This window comes from Myotis nattereri, assembly GCF_964212035.1.
Source record: "Myotis nattereri genome assembly, chromosome: 14".
In the NCBI taxonomy this organism is placed as follows: Eukaryota; Metazoa; Chordata; class Mammalia; order Chiroptera; family Vespertilionidae; genus Myotis; species Myotis nattereri.
This window is the reverse complement of record NC_138089.1, coordinates 48338231-48355064: the sequence shown is the minus strand read 5'-3', so window position 1 is coordinate 48355064 and position 16834 is coordinate 48338231.

Below are 16834 nucleotides of genomic sequence, written 5' to 3'. Positions count from 1 at the left end.
AGCCCATGTTCTCTCTGTGCTTTCCTGGGACACTTTAACCTTGAAGGCTTGGTTGCGTCATCGGGACTCGTGACTGCCTCTAACATGAGCTGAGATCTCTCAGATATCAGACTACTAGGTGGGTTGTTGCTGGAAAAATGGCCTTTTCCTTCTAAAAATTCTTCAGGTCTTCCATTTCTCCCTGCCAAAGGAGTTCATCTTTATATAGAACAGCATCTGATCTGTCAGCAACCTCTAGGTAGGTTATTGATTTAACATTTCTTCAGAGATGCTACGAAATATGTGGTCTGCTGACAGCCACAGGGAGCTGTGCCTTAAAAGGGAAACGTGATGGCTTGCTCCCAGCTGTCCTGGCTCAGAGCTTCCGCAATCACTGTTTTTCAGAAACTTGTTTAAAATAGAGTTTATGTTCCATTTTGAGCAGCTTTTTTTCTCTTTGCTTCTTCCTTTCCTGACAATCAATGGGGTTCGCAGTGTCTTTGCCTGGCATCTAACACAGTGTTGCTGAATGGAATCATTTCACAGTGGAACAAACCTAAATGGAAGAGAAGTCTGCTTTGGTAGAATGTTGAAATCACTGTGTCAAAGCAATCAGGTTCCAGCAATGATTTGCAAAAGTCCATTTCTTTATTATTTTGGGGCACTGAGACAAAATAGCATCCATGGAGTTGGTCCTTGAATGAGCCTCTAAAAGTCTGGGGAGGCTCTTAGACAGTAAAAGGAAGGGACCCATGTGAGAATGAATTCCTGTGGGGTAGAGGGCTCTCCAGCACTATTCTTCCTCCCTTCCTATTTTTCTCATAACTCCCCACTTCCAGGAGAAATCAATGTACTAGTCTTAGGGGCTCTACTTAAGTTAGACATCAGCATCCTCCACACTCAGCTGCATATTGAAGCTCAACTTTTACTGGCTTCATTGCAGCGAGGATTTTGGAGACTGCCTCAGCTATTAATTAAGTGCTGCTTAATTTTTTTTTTTAAATTCTCAGTTGGCTTCTTTTCCTTGTAACTGTTCACCTTTTTTTTTATTTTTAATTCCCTGGAGAGAGAAGGGCAGGATGGGTCCCCTGCTACAATGGCTCTAAAAGCGACTCACACCATCTAAAATGACTTTGTGTTTTATAGACCAAAGGGGACCCGCCATAAGTAGCCTGGGGAGCAGGAAGAACAAAGAGGTTGTTGGAGACAAAAGAAGAGAAGAAAGGAAAGTAAAGGTTTTTAAGAAAGTGGACCAGTTCTCCAAAGGGGTCTCATTTGTTAGGACGTTTATTTAGGTCAATCATATTGAGTTCCCACATTGTGCCAGGCACTGTGCCAGGCCCTGAAGACACTTAGGTGAGTGAGACGCAGTCCTGCCCCCAAGGAGCATCCTGCCTTCCTGGTAACTCTCAGTGGAGAGAGCTCAGCTCCTTCCGGTACTATTGTGAGGGAAGGCTTGGGATCCGTCCAACTAGAAATCCACACTGAGGACTCTTTCCTCAGTTGTGACCATGCCAGGAGACACCCGCTCCGCTTCTTAGAGTTTTAGTGAAGTGGAAATGTCGCATGATTTCTTGGCTTGGATGAACGACGTTTGTCATCCAGCACTCTGGGCACCGATCTCTTTAGAAGCTGGGTTTCGGTGAGGTTCAGTGTCCTTGGCAGGCGATGAAAGCTCCATCACACTGAATTTGAGATGATCTGCTCGCCTTCTGACCAGAGAGGTGGTGTTCTGACCCTTTAAGGGATGTCAGTCACTGTTTCACAGGCAACTTCTGGAGAATTGCTTAATCCTGGTCTCTTCAGGAGTCGCCCCGGGAACAGAATGGATTGCTTTCTTTTTAAATATGCTTTTGGTTATAATGACCTCACAGGCATATCTGACAAAAGTCCAAAACATTTTTGTTATTTTGGAAAATTAGCAATGCTGGCAAACATGGGCTTCATTCTTTTTTATTTTTATTTTTACTTTTTATTTTTATTTTCATTGATTTCAGAGAAGAAGGAAGAGGGAGAGAAAGAGGGAGAATCATTTTTCGGCTGCCTCCTGCACACCCCACACTCAGGATCAAGCCCACAACCCAGACATGTGCCCTGACCCAGAATCAAACCATGACCTCCTGGTTCTTAGGTTGACCCTCAACCACTGAGCCATGCCAGTCTGGTGTGCTCTGTTAGTCTTGGTCAGGCATCATGTGTTCTGTCCCTTCATTGTTCCTTGGGCATTAACCCTGTCTCTTTAACCAGAGATCAGGTTCCTCACAGGCAGGAGCTTCAAGGTCAGCAAAGCCTGGCTGATTGATTTGAAGGAAACAACTTCATTTGCTTCCTTAGCCAAAGGTTACGGCAGGGGCTGGAAAAGCCACTTCTCAGTTCAGCCGAGGATGGCTTTGTGAGCAAGAGCTGGCACGGTTGCTCCTCTCCCTGCTGTCTTGGATACAGGTACCTTTCTCAGCGACACGAGGGTCCTCCAGGCTGCGGGTTCTGCTCATTTGTGGGTTCTGCAGGCAGTCCTTTGAGAATAAGGCTGGGAATCTCTGTCTCCCAGCATGCTCTCCATGTGCTAGGAAAGAGCAGAACCCTGATGCTAGGATTGTTGGGAAGAGGCAATGGGTGATGGGTGATGATTTTGTCATGTGTTTATTCACGTGGTGGCAAGGCCTTGACCTGATGGGATATGACTGGCCTGTGCCATCCATTTAACACCAGGGTTGAATCAGGTGAGCTGCATCAGTTCCTTCATACTCCCTGCTTCTTATCCTCAGGATATTGAGGCACAAGAGGGTAAGGAATATGTCACACTGTCATACAGCTACAAAGGGGACTATTCATTCACTCACTCTATTGTTCCGTATTAGGCTTCTGCTGTGTGCCAGACAGTGAAAGATTTTATACGTATGAGTTTCTTTTCTGTCGTGTTCCAAATAATGGTTTTGATACTTCTGCAATGGATTTCATTAATTAAGTTAATTTTATTCATAATGTTGGGGACATAAGAAATGGATGCAAATGAATGCTAATTTGTGAATTAATAGTTCCAGCTAAGGCCCTTGCCATTTTTTAGGGGTAGATTGCTGCGGTGGGATTGGAATTCAGAAGCAGAAGCTCCTGTTGTTCTCCTCTCTCCTTTAAGCTGGGTAGGTTCCCACCCTGAGGATGAAAGTTTCTGAATTCTTTAGAACTTCTGCCCTAGTTTTTTTCTAGCTCTTGGGATGTACTCATTAGATGCTGAAAATGCTACCTTTTGTTTTCCTCCCTCATGACTCTTTGTCCTGGATCAGAGAATTGATGAGAAACTTTTTCTCTTCCATTTCAGCTTTCCCTTCTGTGCTCGTGTGCTTTGAATACATACATGGTTAACACAGGATGGCACTTAGAGAGAGAGAATGGTGCCTGGGGGAGCATATGCCTTTCAAACCTCTCCTACTGGCTTCATCCATCACACATGTTTCTGTATTAGCTTCAGGCCCAAGGCGGGGAATTCTCCTGCAGAACGGTGAATGGGAAAACTTTACTTACTGTCTGTCGAAACAGCCATGACCTCACCCTAATGCGCTCTTTGGGGAGTTGAAGTGTTTGTTTTCATGGAGGAGCCTCAGGAGTCCAGGGGAAATTTCGTCTGCCCCCCTCTGAATGCCTCTGCACCACAGTAGCCCTTTGCCTGCTTTTGGGTTGGGGTGGGGAGATGTTGTGGTTTCTGCCGGGGAGCAGAACCTTCTGATTCTTTTCCTTTAATATTTTGAGAGCCTCTCCTGGGAGACAGGGGGCGTGGTTAAACATGCTGCTCATGGCTGTATCCAAGAATTAATATTCTGGACTAGACTTGATGGCCCAACCTGCAAGACCTTTAATGATCTAACCCTTGCAGCCAGCCTTGTCTCTTATAGGGCTTCCCGCTCTTCCTTCTCATGCTTCCCCATGGCCCAGCTTTCCATTCTCTGAATACTCCACACTGCCTAGCTCTTTTGGGCCTCTGCATCCCCGCTCTTTGGGTCAGTTCACATGGGGGAACATCTTATCATCTTTCAAGGCTCAGGTCAGGCATCACTCCCTATATCAAACCCAAGAGATCCTTATCTCTCCCACCTCATATCACCCTTAGGTAGAGTTGGCTACTGTGTCCCTAGTTCTGTTCATAAATGTTGGGGCATTTATCATACCATCTTGCAGTTGTTCTCATGAATAATAGGATACTATCGTAGTGTTTAAGTGCAGAGATTCTGACGCAGCACTGTGTGGGTTCAGTCCCAGTTCTGCCACTTACCAGCTATGTAACCATAGGCAAGTTATCTGGTCTGTGTGCTTTTAGTTTTTCCATCTGTAAACTGGGGTAAAAATAGTACTTACCTCATTGGTTTGTTGTAAGGACTAAATTAATTAGTATTATTTCTCTTCCTCCTCCTTCTCTTCCTCCTCTTTCTTCCTTTATATACCTAACTAGAGGCCTGGTGCACAAAATTTGTGTACTTGGGGAGGGGTCCCTCAGCCCAGCCTGCACCCTCTCGCAGTTTAGGAGCCCATGGGGAGTGGGCCTAAGCCATCAGTCGGAAATCTTTAGAGCTGCTGCAGAGGCAGGAGAGGCTCCTGCCACCGCCACTGCGCTCGCCAGCCGTGAGCCTGGCTTCTGGTGCACTGACCACCAGGGGGAAGCTCCTGAGGTGAGTGTCTGTCCCCTAGTGGTCAGTGCGCATCATAGCAACTGCTCATTCCACCATTCTGTTGATTTGAATATTAGCCTTTTATTATATAGGATTCCTTGTAGTTATTACTTTCTCTTCTATACTAATTGTCCTCAAAAATACTGGGTGAAGTCTAGGATGATTAACTTTTTAGTTTTAAATTTCATAACTCAGCTTTTGTAAATTTATAACAAGTAATATGATTGAATATTGACTTTTTAAAATCACCAAAATAACTTGGTGATAGAGTAAGTCCAAGTTTGCTGCTTACTACAGTAAAGGAGATCACTCCTTTGACAGGATCTTAATACCGTCTCAGAAAGGGAAGGACAAAGTTGGAATATTTATGATTCCATTAGAAGCAGGCTAAGTTCATGATAAAATGTTTTGGGACTGGCTGACTCAGCAAGGTGAGAATTTCAAGGCCAGGGAGTTCAAAGCAGGTTTGGGATTGTTGATGAGCCTAGTTGAGTCATCTATTGTAACTTGTTGAGTACTTTCAGGTCATCTTTGAAACAAACAATAAAAGGGAACTCAGAGTTTCATCTTCCTGGGGAAGGGTATCCTGGAATATTTATGTTAACGTGGACAGAAAGTTGGATGGGCATGGATGGTTTTGGTTCTCAGTACTCAAATTACTATGAACTCATTGTTCGTAGGAGTTCAGAACTGAGTCTTAATGTGTTGGAGGAATGAAAATTTTTTGAATTAACTTCCATGTAGAATACAGTGTCTATTAAAAGATAAGTGCATGGAATACTTACCTGAAAATTAAGGAGGCTGCCAACATTCTTTCTTGCTTTGAGATGTGAAAAATTAAATATTATATTTAACCTTTAGAAAGGACCTTTAAAAATTGAACATTTCCTGCTCGAAGACAAAAAAAAAAAAATGTGAACACTGATATATCCAGAGCCAAGAGTAAACTACACAAAGTGTGTGGTATCTCTATGCAGTGTCTCAGCCTATTTACCCTTCTTGGCCTATAAGAAATTAAAAAGCTTAACACTTTCTAAAAGCTCATATTTAGCAAAAATAAAATAAAAAGATATGTAATAAAAATATATGAATTTGAAGCTTGTAAATGTATAATTAAAACTCAATGGTAAGTAACCATAGGAATTGTTTAAAATCTAGTCCAAGAGAAGATTCCTAGGGGAGAGGTATATTTGATCACTGGTATTGTTTATGTTTCCATGCATGGTGAAAATAAAATGCACTCTGGCTTCTAGTTGGTTTTATTGTTTTTTGTTTCTCTACACACTCTATACCTCTTAGCAGCTGGCACGCAGGGCAGGCTGTTCCCACTACCCTGTGCTTGGTATACCACTGGTGGCCTGAGCCCAGGGAAAAGTGATCAAGAATTCAGAGCTCAAAAGAATAGGCAGAGCACTAGTACAGGTGGCAGCTCAGAGGAGTGAAGGTTCTGGAAGATTTAGGCACAGCACAAAGAAAAGAAAATTATCTGGAATAAAAACCACGGTGTTTCACTGAAAAGTTTTGTAGATGAATGGAAGAGTGACTGGATGATCAAGAGCAAGAAGTTGGAGCAAAATTGTAGAGAAGGGAATCATGGAGAGAGAACGTAAGCAAATTTATGTACAGATCCATGAGACCTAATATATGAACAATATTACCCAGCAGGAGCAAAGAACAGATGAAGAGGAGCTTATGTATAAACAAATAATAATAAGAAATTTATCTGAGATGATGAGAGAATGAGGCTAAAGAAACCCTGTACTCTGCAGAGTATAAATGTTTTGAATACCAGACATTATTGAAGAGAAAAGCTGTATAACTCAGTATATCCTGATACAAATCTTGAACTTAAAGGTTAAAGTTAAAAATCCTATATACTTCATGATAGAAAAAGAAGTTACACAGAAGAAAGAATCAGACTCGTTTGTACTGTATTTGGCAACACAGCAAGTTAGAGGAGAGTGGAATAATGTCTCTGTATTCTTCCAAGAAAAAAGGTCTGTCTGAAGAATCTTATGTGCACCCAAGATAGTATTCACTCAGTGAAATTTATGGATTTGCAATAAAACTAGGGAAAGAATCATTATACACCATACAAGTAAAATAACTGAGAAAGAACTCTAAGCAAACAGACCCCAGAGTGATAAGCAATGGACCGTGATGAAATGAATGGCAATATGTCACATCAATTCTAAATGAAGATTCTGATTTAAAAGAGGCTCCCTACCTGGAAAATAATCTACAAATTCAAGTATTAAATTGTCCTCGTAAACTTGGGTAGAGGGAAAGTAAAAATATTTGAAAGTCTTCTCTGATGGGGTATAAGGAGGAAGAGAGAAAAGAGACAGGGCTGGCTTCATGGCCTGTGACCTGTACCCGGTCCCAGACTCAGAAGGGCTTCGTGCCTGATTGAATGATGTGCTGCTGCTGTCTTGAAACTATTAATAATTTGGAACCAGGGGCCTGCATTGTCATTTTTCAGTGGGGCCAGAAAATGCCATAGCTGATCCTAAACAGAGATCATCCACAGACTAAACTGAATTCTCAAATTGGCCAAGTTTAAAATCCTGAGCTGCTTTGAGTGAAAAAGAGTAAGAATTTCTTTCTGTTCAGACATGGTGACTTGAGAACTTGGTTAAACTGAAAAATAGAGAAACAAAGTTAGATGCTTGTGCACCAGCTTCTATGAAGATTATAGCTGATAACATGCAAGGACTTTGTGGATCCTCTCAGGACTTCTCACAGAGAAGCTGAACGAAAGTGGAATGAAGGAACTGCCTGCCATCTACATCACACTGCACACGCTACATGCAGAAGAGAGCAATGCTGAGGAATGGAAGTCTTCTAGGTATGGGAAGTAATCTCTGTATTGAGGGACAATAGTCTCTGATGTTTTGGTTTCAAAAAAAAAACACATTTAAAAAATTGCCAGGCACTGTGCAAAAGGTTGTTGGGAGATGCAGGGTAAATAAATCAGGGCTACTATTCACAATTTAGTAAGAGCTAGTCACCTCTCCTGAGGTCTCCCTCTCTTCTTGTGATCTCAGCTTTCTATGTTTTACCTTGCTGTAAACATTTCTTTTCCAAGTTAAGGAATCTGCTTCATCATACTTGCTACAGTGGGCATCTGTGGGGTTTGCTGTCCAGCTCCCGTGTTCTTTTCTGGTACCTGTCCTGATTGTATTCTGGGAATCCTTTCCTACCCAAATCTCAGGACTAGGGTAGACATAGCCCAGGTGAAGCCATTCTCTGCTTCCCTAGCTCATGAACTGTTCAGGGAAGGGTGGCCATATGCTTTGTCATGCAAACTGGAATGCCTTTGAGAATGAAAGGTGGTACTATTTTTATTTTTATTTATTGTTATTTTTAAACCTTTACCTTTACCTGAGGACATGCTCATTGATTTTTTAGAGAGAGGGGAAGGGAAAGAGAGAGTGAAACATCAATGTGAGAGAGAAACATCAATCTGTTGCCTCCTGCATATACCCCAACTGGGACTGGGGATCAAACCTGCAACCTAGGTATGTGCCCTGACTGGGAATCAAACCCACAACACTTTGGTCCATAGGACAATACTTCAACCAGCTGAGCCACATGGGCCAGAGTGAAAGGGGGCACCATTTGATTACACTGGAACAAGAAGTAGATGGGGATTCTTCCAGACACACCTAGGTGACTGGTCACCTTAGTTCAGAGGGGCCACCTCACCAAGCCAATCTGAGAAGAATGAGCATCTAAGAATCCTGGGAAAAGGAGAAGCTCAAGAAGAGATGGAGACTCCTAGGAGAGATGCTGTGAGGGTGTTGGGCTGGGAATTGCTAGAGTCAGTGTTGTCATGCTGCTCCCTGTGGGTGACAAAGCCAATTCATAGAGGAAGGCAGAGGTGGGAGAATCCCAGGGAACAGAGCGTGAGCCCAGATGATACAGGTTCTTGGTTTCCTACACACTCTACCTGAGGTAAGTCATTTATGTCCGTACCTTAACCTCCATACAGAAGCCTTCCCAGTAGACCAGCCACACCCCCCTCTGTGCTGAGCTCTTAGGAAACATTTTGATTTTCCTATGGAGTATTTTCTTTGGGAAGTCCTACCATTATCTTAGAAAAGATCATAAAGCTAACCTTAAACTAGCTCTGTGTCCTAAATTTTCTACCTTCGTCATTTTGTCATTTGTTGAGTACTCACTTTGTCCCATTCATTCAGGCTTGAAGACTTAGGGTCCTCTCTCTCTTAGAACTTCTTTTATTGCCTGACTTGCATAGATTCATTTTCTCCCGTAGATCCAGCTGAAATTTTTCCAGAGCTTCTTGGATATGTCTTCCCATTCTTCCTTCTGACTCAAAGCCCTCTAGGCTTCATGGTTGTGTCATAACCGCCTTACTAGCCTTCTGGCTTTGATTCTCTGCCTCCTCTGAGGCAAGGATTTGTAATAAACTTAGTACCATTTTTTTTGGTGCCCCCTTGATACATCTTAAGGCCTTCTCCAAATAATGATTTTAAATGCACAAAGGAAAATACTTAGGATCACAAAGTAAACCAATTATGTTAAAATACAGTTATTGAAATAAGACAGCCCCTCCCCCAGCCACACAAACATATGCTATAGTAATGTACGTGCTTCTCCATGAATGCCCCAGACAACAAGATCCAGTGGTAGGCTTAGTAACAACCATAATTTTAAAGCTGTGATGAGTGTAAATGGCATTTTTATGTATCTGCAATAACTGTAATGGGATATGAAAATATCCATAACTTTTATGCTAAAAAAATATACAAGTACTGCTGATATTACTGCAGTGTGTTGTTTACATTCAAAATAGAAGAAAATGCCACATTCCAATAAAGGATTCCTGCAAATAAAGATATTTCTCCACTTGGGTCCATGGATCCTAGGCTAAGAGCCCTGCTTTTTCAGCTGCCAGGCCAGTCTCCTCCACGTAATCTTTTTTTATTATGTCACCTATATCTTCAAACTGCTCTGACTCCCTATTGCTTCTTGGACCCAAATCAAATGACTGAGCTTAGCATTCAAGAGCCTTCAGAACACTTGCTACCCTGTCTGTTCAGACTTTTCTTACACCCTTGTTCTCTAGCGAGGCTGATTTCTTTGTTGTCCTGAGCTCACAGGAAGTGCATACCTGTGTTTTGCTCAGGCTTTTATAGTTGCTAGTGAAAGAAATATAATTCGCTTAAGTAAAAAAGGATTTAAGCCTGAATGGATCCACGTGCACAGAGAATGCTTCCTGGTACCCTTTTCTCTAAACCTCTCAATACTTCTTTTCTCTGCCGTGGCTTTAATTTCAGGCAGGATATTCCTTGTTCTAGAAAGATAGCAGCAGAAATCCAGGCTTTCTTATGTTTTTGTGTGTGTGTGTGTGTTTTTTTTTTCAGCTTACCAATTCCAACAAACGGAATCTCATTTCAAATGGTGCCAAGAAAGTCTGTGGAATTCCTAGCTGGGAGGACGGTGAATTAATTATGGTGTGCACACAGCTAGAGTATTCTGACTGAACAGGCCTTGGTAATGTGACAGTCCCAGAGCTGGGGATGATGTCAGCCTACTCAGATCACATGGAAAGAGCAGGAAGGGGGTACACTCCAAAGAAAAATCAGCATGTTACCAGCAGAACAGCCCTTGAAATGGGCAGGCAAAAACAACAAATAACTGCTACTTCCTTTAAGACTGGGTTCTGGTTCCTTCCACAAAATATGTTCTTCCCTTTCATTTTTCCCTAGACCAGTGGTCGACAAACTCATTAGTCAACAGAGCCAAATATCAACAGTACAACGATTGAAATTCCTTTTGAGAGCCAATTTTTTTAAACTTAAACTATATAGGTAGGTACGTTGTTATTAACTTAATTAGGGCACTCCCAAGGCTTAGAAAGAGCCTCACTCAAGGCGCCAAAGAGCCGCATGTGGCTCGCGAGCCGCAGTTTGCTGACCACGGCCCTAGACAAATCCTTTCCTTCTTCCACAGAGGGTAGATGAGGTGATCAACACCACTGAGCATCTACTGTGTGCCAAGTGCTTTACACCCATGCACCGGCTTAAAATTCATCATCACGTAGCTTGTAAGAACAGCCAGTGCAATTCAATGTATTTCTCAATAATCAAACTCAACTTGCTCTTTGGGGTGGGTGAAAATTTTTGTCATGACAAGGTAACAGATTCTTCTGGCCTCAAACTTAATTTGTTTTCGAGTCAATACTCAATCAATTCAGGCTTTAAATTTAGTTAATTCAGAGTGAAACTCCCTACCCAGGATGATCTCCCTTCTTAGGGTTTCTCCCTTCCCTCTTCCTCTCCAGGAGCCTGCCCAAGTACAAAGGAGACACACACACAGCATCACAGCTGCAAGGGAAGGTTGTATTCCGTTGGCTGTCCTCCCTGGCCTCAGCTGAGCTGTCATTCCTGCTCATGGAGAATGGGCCTTAATTGCTGCTGCATGCTTGCTATGTTTACTGCTGTCCATGGACCAAGTCATGGGCTGTAGTCAGGATGTCTGTGTACTTGACAACCTCCTCCTTTGGACCCCAGGCCCCTTTCAGTGCATGGGTTCTCTCACTGTGCATGGATCCTTTCACTGTGGCACAAGGAATTATGGATCTTGCTGCCTAAAGTCCACAAGCCTCCATTTATCTTCCTACTTTACTGTGGTGTACATTCTGAGGGGTTCTCAGGGTGTTTCCCCCTTAGAACTATTGGCGTGCATCAGGAATGTCAGCATGTCCTGAATTCATACTCGCTGATTTTTCTAGCATCTCACACACATCTGCCTGCCAGTTTTTCTATGGGGTAGGCGGACTAAATCTTACCTGTAATCTGTCCTCTGCGTGTTCCTTATCCCCTAGGCTTTTCTCTCCTCCCTGCATGGCGGCTAAAGTTCTCTCACAACACATCCTCTTCCTTCACCCTCTGATCCTCCGAGTTTACAAGCTTTTGGTCTTTGGAACCAGCAATCACTTGTTTTCACTTTTACTCTCTCTCAAAAATTCCCAGCTTTTACAAAATGGAAGTCCTTGCTTCCATACCTATAGTTTTTGAATATGTTCCAAGAATCTACTTTGAATGTCAAATGCTTAGTTCGTGTCTGAGTTCTGTTGTTCTCCTGAAAGGATGGATGCAGGCTAGAGAGCAACAGGGCAATTGAAATAACTGGTATCAGTCTCTTGTTGCTGCTATAACAAACTGTCAGAACTCAGTGACTTAACACAAATTTATTGTCTTATAGTTCTGAAGGTAACAAGTCCAAAATGGCTTTCATTAGGCTAGAATTAAGGTGTTGGCAGGGCTAAATTCTTTCTAAGGCTTCAGGGAAGAATCTGTTTTCTGCCTTTGCCAGCTTTTAGAGGCTGTATGTACTCCTTAGCCTATGGCCCTGCATCCCTCCAACCTGTGCTTCTATCTTCACATCTCCTTCTCTGACTCTGATTCTCTTGCCGTCACCTGATGAGGACCCCTGTGATTACACTGGGGTCTCTTAGATAACCCAGGATAATCTCCCCGCCTCAAGGCTCTTCACTTACTATACCTCTACACCTTCAAAGCCTTATTTATTTATTTATTACCAAATAAGGTGACATATTCACAGGTTCCAGGGATTTAGGACGTGGACATTTTTGGGAACCATTGGCCAAACACACTACCCAAGATGAAAAGTTTATATAAGAAATATTGCCAGATATTACCTTTCCTACCTTCTAAACCTCCAAATCCTCCCAACAACCCTGTGAATAGTTATTATTCTCAATTGACAGAAGAGGAAATAAAAGTTCACTTTGGGCCTATGATTGCCTGACTCAGAGCCAGTGATCTCTCCACTGTTTCATGAGGAGTCCTTCTTCCCCAGTCCACACCAAGTTTTCCTTTAATCCAAATGATCACATCATGTCACAAGTTTCCATCTGGTTGTACATTGTTAGGAGTATTCAGAGTGTAGTGTAGTGTGTGTGTGTGTGTGTGTGTGTGTGTGTGTGTGTGTGTGTTTTGTATAAGCCTTTCTTGCCAGACAAAATCACAAGTGCCTAAAGCTGGGATGAGACCTACTGCTCTTTTGCAACTTTATGCCAGTAGAGAGGCTACCATGCTGTGGCTACACAGTAAATATGTCACAAAAATTTGCTGAGTTGACCGTTGATACTAGAATCTGCATCAGTTATCCCGTCAGTCAGCTAAAATTTATTGAGTTCTTACTGTCTGCTAGGTGCTTGGGGCCTACTTTGGAGACAGAAGTAAAAGATATACTCTCGGCACTGAAGATACCCACTGTCTGATATCTAAAACTAGTACGGATTGTTCCTCTCCATGGAACAGCAGACGAAGGGCCATTCCCTGTAGGACACTATACGTCAGTTACTAAATCCTCACAGAAACCCTGAAGTGCGGATGTGAGCTGATTTACTTTATGTGATTTTCCCCTTGTTTCCAAGACCATTCTCATTGCCAGATGCATCCCAATTGTGGATCAGCAAAATAGGAGGGCGATTTGGTGGTTCTATCGATAAAAGGACAGTGAGACATGAAGCCAACTGGGACACTGGGGAAGGACTGTTCAACCTAATCATTAAGGACCTTGGGGTTACAGGTAATTCAGTATCTAGGTTTTCCCAGGTCCCCACATTCTTACCAAGGGCTGTTGCCCATGATGCCAGACTTTTGTGATGGGCATGGTTAAAGTACTAGCAGAGTTAGAAGTCGCTTTGGAGCCAGTGAGATGAGTACTTACCCAGCCTGAGTGCATGGCTGCCTGACAGACCTACCAGTGAGCCTCAGACACTTCCCAGCTGCACTCACCTTTGGTCACATTAACATTTTCTCCACTTCCTGCCACCATCTTGGGCACAGTTTCAGGAGAAATGGGAAGTAGAGAAAGCTTGCACTGAGTCAGAGCTTCGATGCTGAGCCTTCTCTGGCTTCATTTCTCTATCGCTAGGTCCCAACCTACTCTCCTCTCACCACTGCTGGCCCTCTCAGAAGCCTGTGCCCATCTATATCTAGATTGATCTAGAGATATATTTTAAACCTTACCATTACCAAACCTTGTTTGCATCATAATTAATTCCCTAGAAATGCTGCTAAAAATATAGAAGCCGGAGCCTCACCCACAATTTCTTAAGTGAGAATCTTCAGGTATGGATATTTTTTAATGTATTATTTTTTAAAATGCTTGCTGAATAATTTTGCTGCCTCAATGTGTGAGGATCCTTTCTTCAATTAATTCCCTCTTCCTGGTTTATCGATGCACCATTGTATCTATTTCGCTCATTCTAAAAGGCATTTTGAACACCAGCAAGCAAGTGGGTAATATTGAGGTCTTTGACGAAATAAGTTGGATGAGGGTAGGAAAGGAGAAGTTGAAAAGAAAAGAGAAAGGCTACTAGCTATTGTTGGTGTCCACTTAAGGTGAGGTATTCAGTGGAGGGTTTTATGTATAGTATCTCATTCAATCTTTTTAAAAGATCTCTTTAAAGAAAGTAAGTGTAATTGTCCCCATTTTACAGATGGGAAAATGGATCTTACAGAAATTAAGTAACTTGGCTGAGGTAAAATAGCCAGGATATGGTGAAGGAACGTTTCAAATCCTGGACTCCTGGTTTTCCCAAAGACTACATTACTCTGTTCAGAAATACACTACGGGGGCTGGGGACATCAAAAGCTCACTCTGCTGGTGTTTCTTTTGATCCTTTAAACTACGTTCCTTGGACCAATAGTCTGTGCAATATAAGGAAATGTCCATACTCTCTCACCCTCCCCAAAGAAAGAGTTCTATGGTCAAATAAGTTTTGGAAATGCTACTCTCAGTAGCCTGATCTTGGAGAGTTATCATAAATTAACGTATGGAGACCTACAAAGCCCCCACAGTGACGATAACTTAGGGTAAGCCCATCTTTTTCACATGTATTTCACAATCATCATTGTGAAATATTTTCAAGAAGCATTGCTTTAAGTTCTGGGGGAATACATACCCTTGGGGGAGCAGAGGCAGTCCCCAGCATTGAAGGGAATCCAAGGGGAGTAGAAGGAGAGGAGCTGAAGCTATGTGCTGTTTTCTCCTTTGAAAACAAGGAGCTGACACCGAGGCTGCCAATGGCCATAAAAACTCTCCACTATTCCCTCTGAAATCCTCAGGGATGGAGCATGTGGGTTGCTCCCTGCTTACAGAGGCCTTTTCACAATTATAAGCAGTTAAGGAGGCCTTCTCAGTTGATTAACTGATGTTGCTGAGACTCTACTGCGATAATATCACTGGCCTGATTTTCTGGATCGAAGAGAGCCTAGTACGTAGTGGGAAATAACCTCTCTCTCCGCTTTCTGAATCTTTTGTGTTTGCCTTCAGCAAATACACCTCAAGATACAGTTTTAAATTAAAAAACAAGAAAGTGTATTGGATTAATTCATCATGGCTGGTTTTCTACCTGGAGCAAAACAGACTTTCTGAGCTACCCATCCAAGCTTGTATGAAAAACGGCATAAAACCTGGGCTGGAGTTTTCAGGACCCTGATGCTCACTGGCAATCTGAAGTCAAGGGCCAAGGAGGAGTTTGGGGAAGAGCAGGGCAAAGCCTGGGATGCTCAGGGGTGCACCTGCCAGCTCATCTCCTGGGCTAGTAGGGGTGCCCTCTTATGCCGGGCTGTTTTATCTGTAATTTCATGGTGCATTGCTGGAGGATTTTGAGTTGAAAATGTTATGTACACAACCAGTGACCTCTGAGAACTTTGATTTCAGATTCATTCCAGGTGATGAGTAGAAAAGGTATCACACTGCCTGTTGGGGAGTGGCTCAGTGGTTGAGTGTTGACCTATGAACTAGGAGATCATGGTTTGATTCCTGATCTGGGCACATGCCTGGGTTGCCGGCCTGATCCCCAGTATAAGGCGTGTAGCCGATCAATGATTCTCTCTCATTGTTAATTTTGCTAACTCTCTCCCTCTCCCATCCTCTCTGAAATCAATAAAAATATATTTAAAAAAGAGAAAATGCCATACAACATCTGCTCTTGGAGAATAAGTTGACAGAGTTCAAGTCAGATTTTTGAAAGGTGGCGCATTCATAAGAGGATCATCTAAACTTCTTGAATTTCTTGCACCAGATGCATCAGTAATGCCTTTTTCCTCTTTTTTTAAAAAATATTTTTTATTGATTTTTTACAGAGAGGAAGGGAGAGGGATAGAGAGTTAGAAACATCGATGTGAGAGAAACATCGATCAGCTGCCTCCTGCACACCCCCTACTGGGAATGTGCCCGCAACCAAGATATATGCCCTTGACCAGAATCGAACCTGGGACCTTTCAGTTCACAGGCCGACGCTCTATCCACTGAGCCAAACCGGTTAGGGCATTTTTCCTCTTTCTGGAAAGCTCCATTGTGGAGAGGGCATTTCTCTACCTTAGTTACATTCTTCTGCAGCAGCACAGTTGTACCTGAAGGTGAGAAAAGAAGTGATACTCTCCTAGCATCATTTCTTCCAGGTTTTCTGATGGGTCCTGCAAGCCTGAACAAATCCCGGGGCCATCTGTGTATCTGTTTCCCACCAAGCAGGTATTAAATGCAATTTACCTTTCAGGCATTCTTTCCTAGGAAGCTACCAGAAGCAGTTCTTCATATTAGAGAAGAAACCAAAACAAGGGGAAGGCTTGACTGTAAACCTCGAACCCCACACAGGAGTGAGGCAAATAAAAGCCCCTTGTCTCCATGACTGGGAGTACACATTTCTTGAAGGCTTATCGGATGTGTTATGTGAAAATGAGTCACAACCACAGGGGAGAAAATGAAATGCTGAGATGAGATGAACACCGTAGCACAGTAGAGTTTGGGTGATGAACTATATGGTCCTTGTACGAGATGCTGGCAGTACTGCACCATACCCAAGTTAAGTAGGAGAAGAATAATGATCAAAATCATATCAATAGTACTATTAGCTGGTGCAATAATAATAAAATTGAAGTTCAATGTACTGTAGCTTGATTTACTAGATACTAGATGTTCGTTATAGGTCATCTCTGATGTCCGACAACTGTACAGAAAGGTGTATCATCATCCTGACTTTAGAGATAAAGAAACACAGGTCAGTGATGTGCTGTAGCTGCACCAATGTGTAACAATGAGTTAAGGGGAGTTGGGTTTCAACTCAGGACTGTCTGACTTCAAAGCCCATGCTCTTTAGATAGCACTGGACTCTGAGTTTTTGGTGGCTA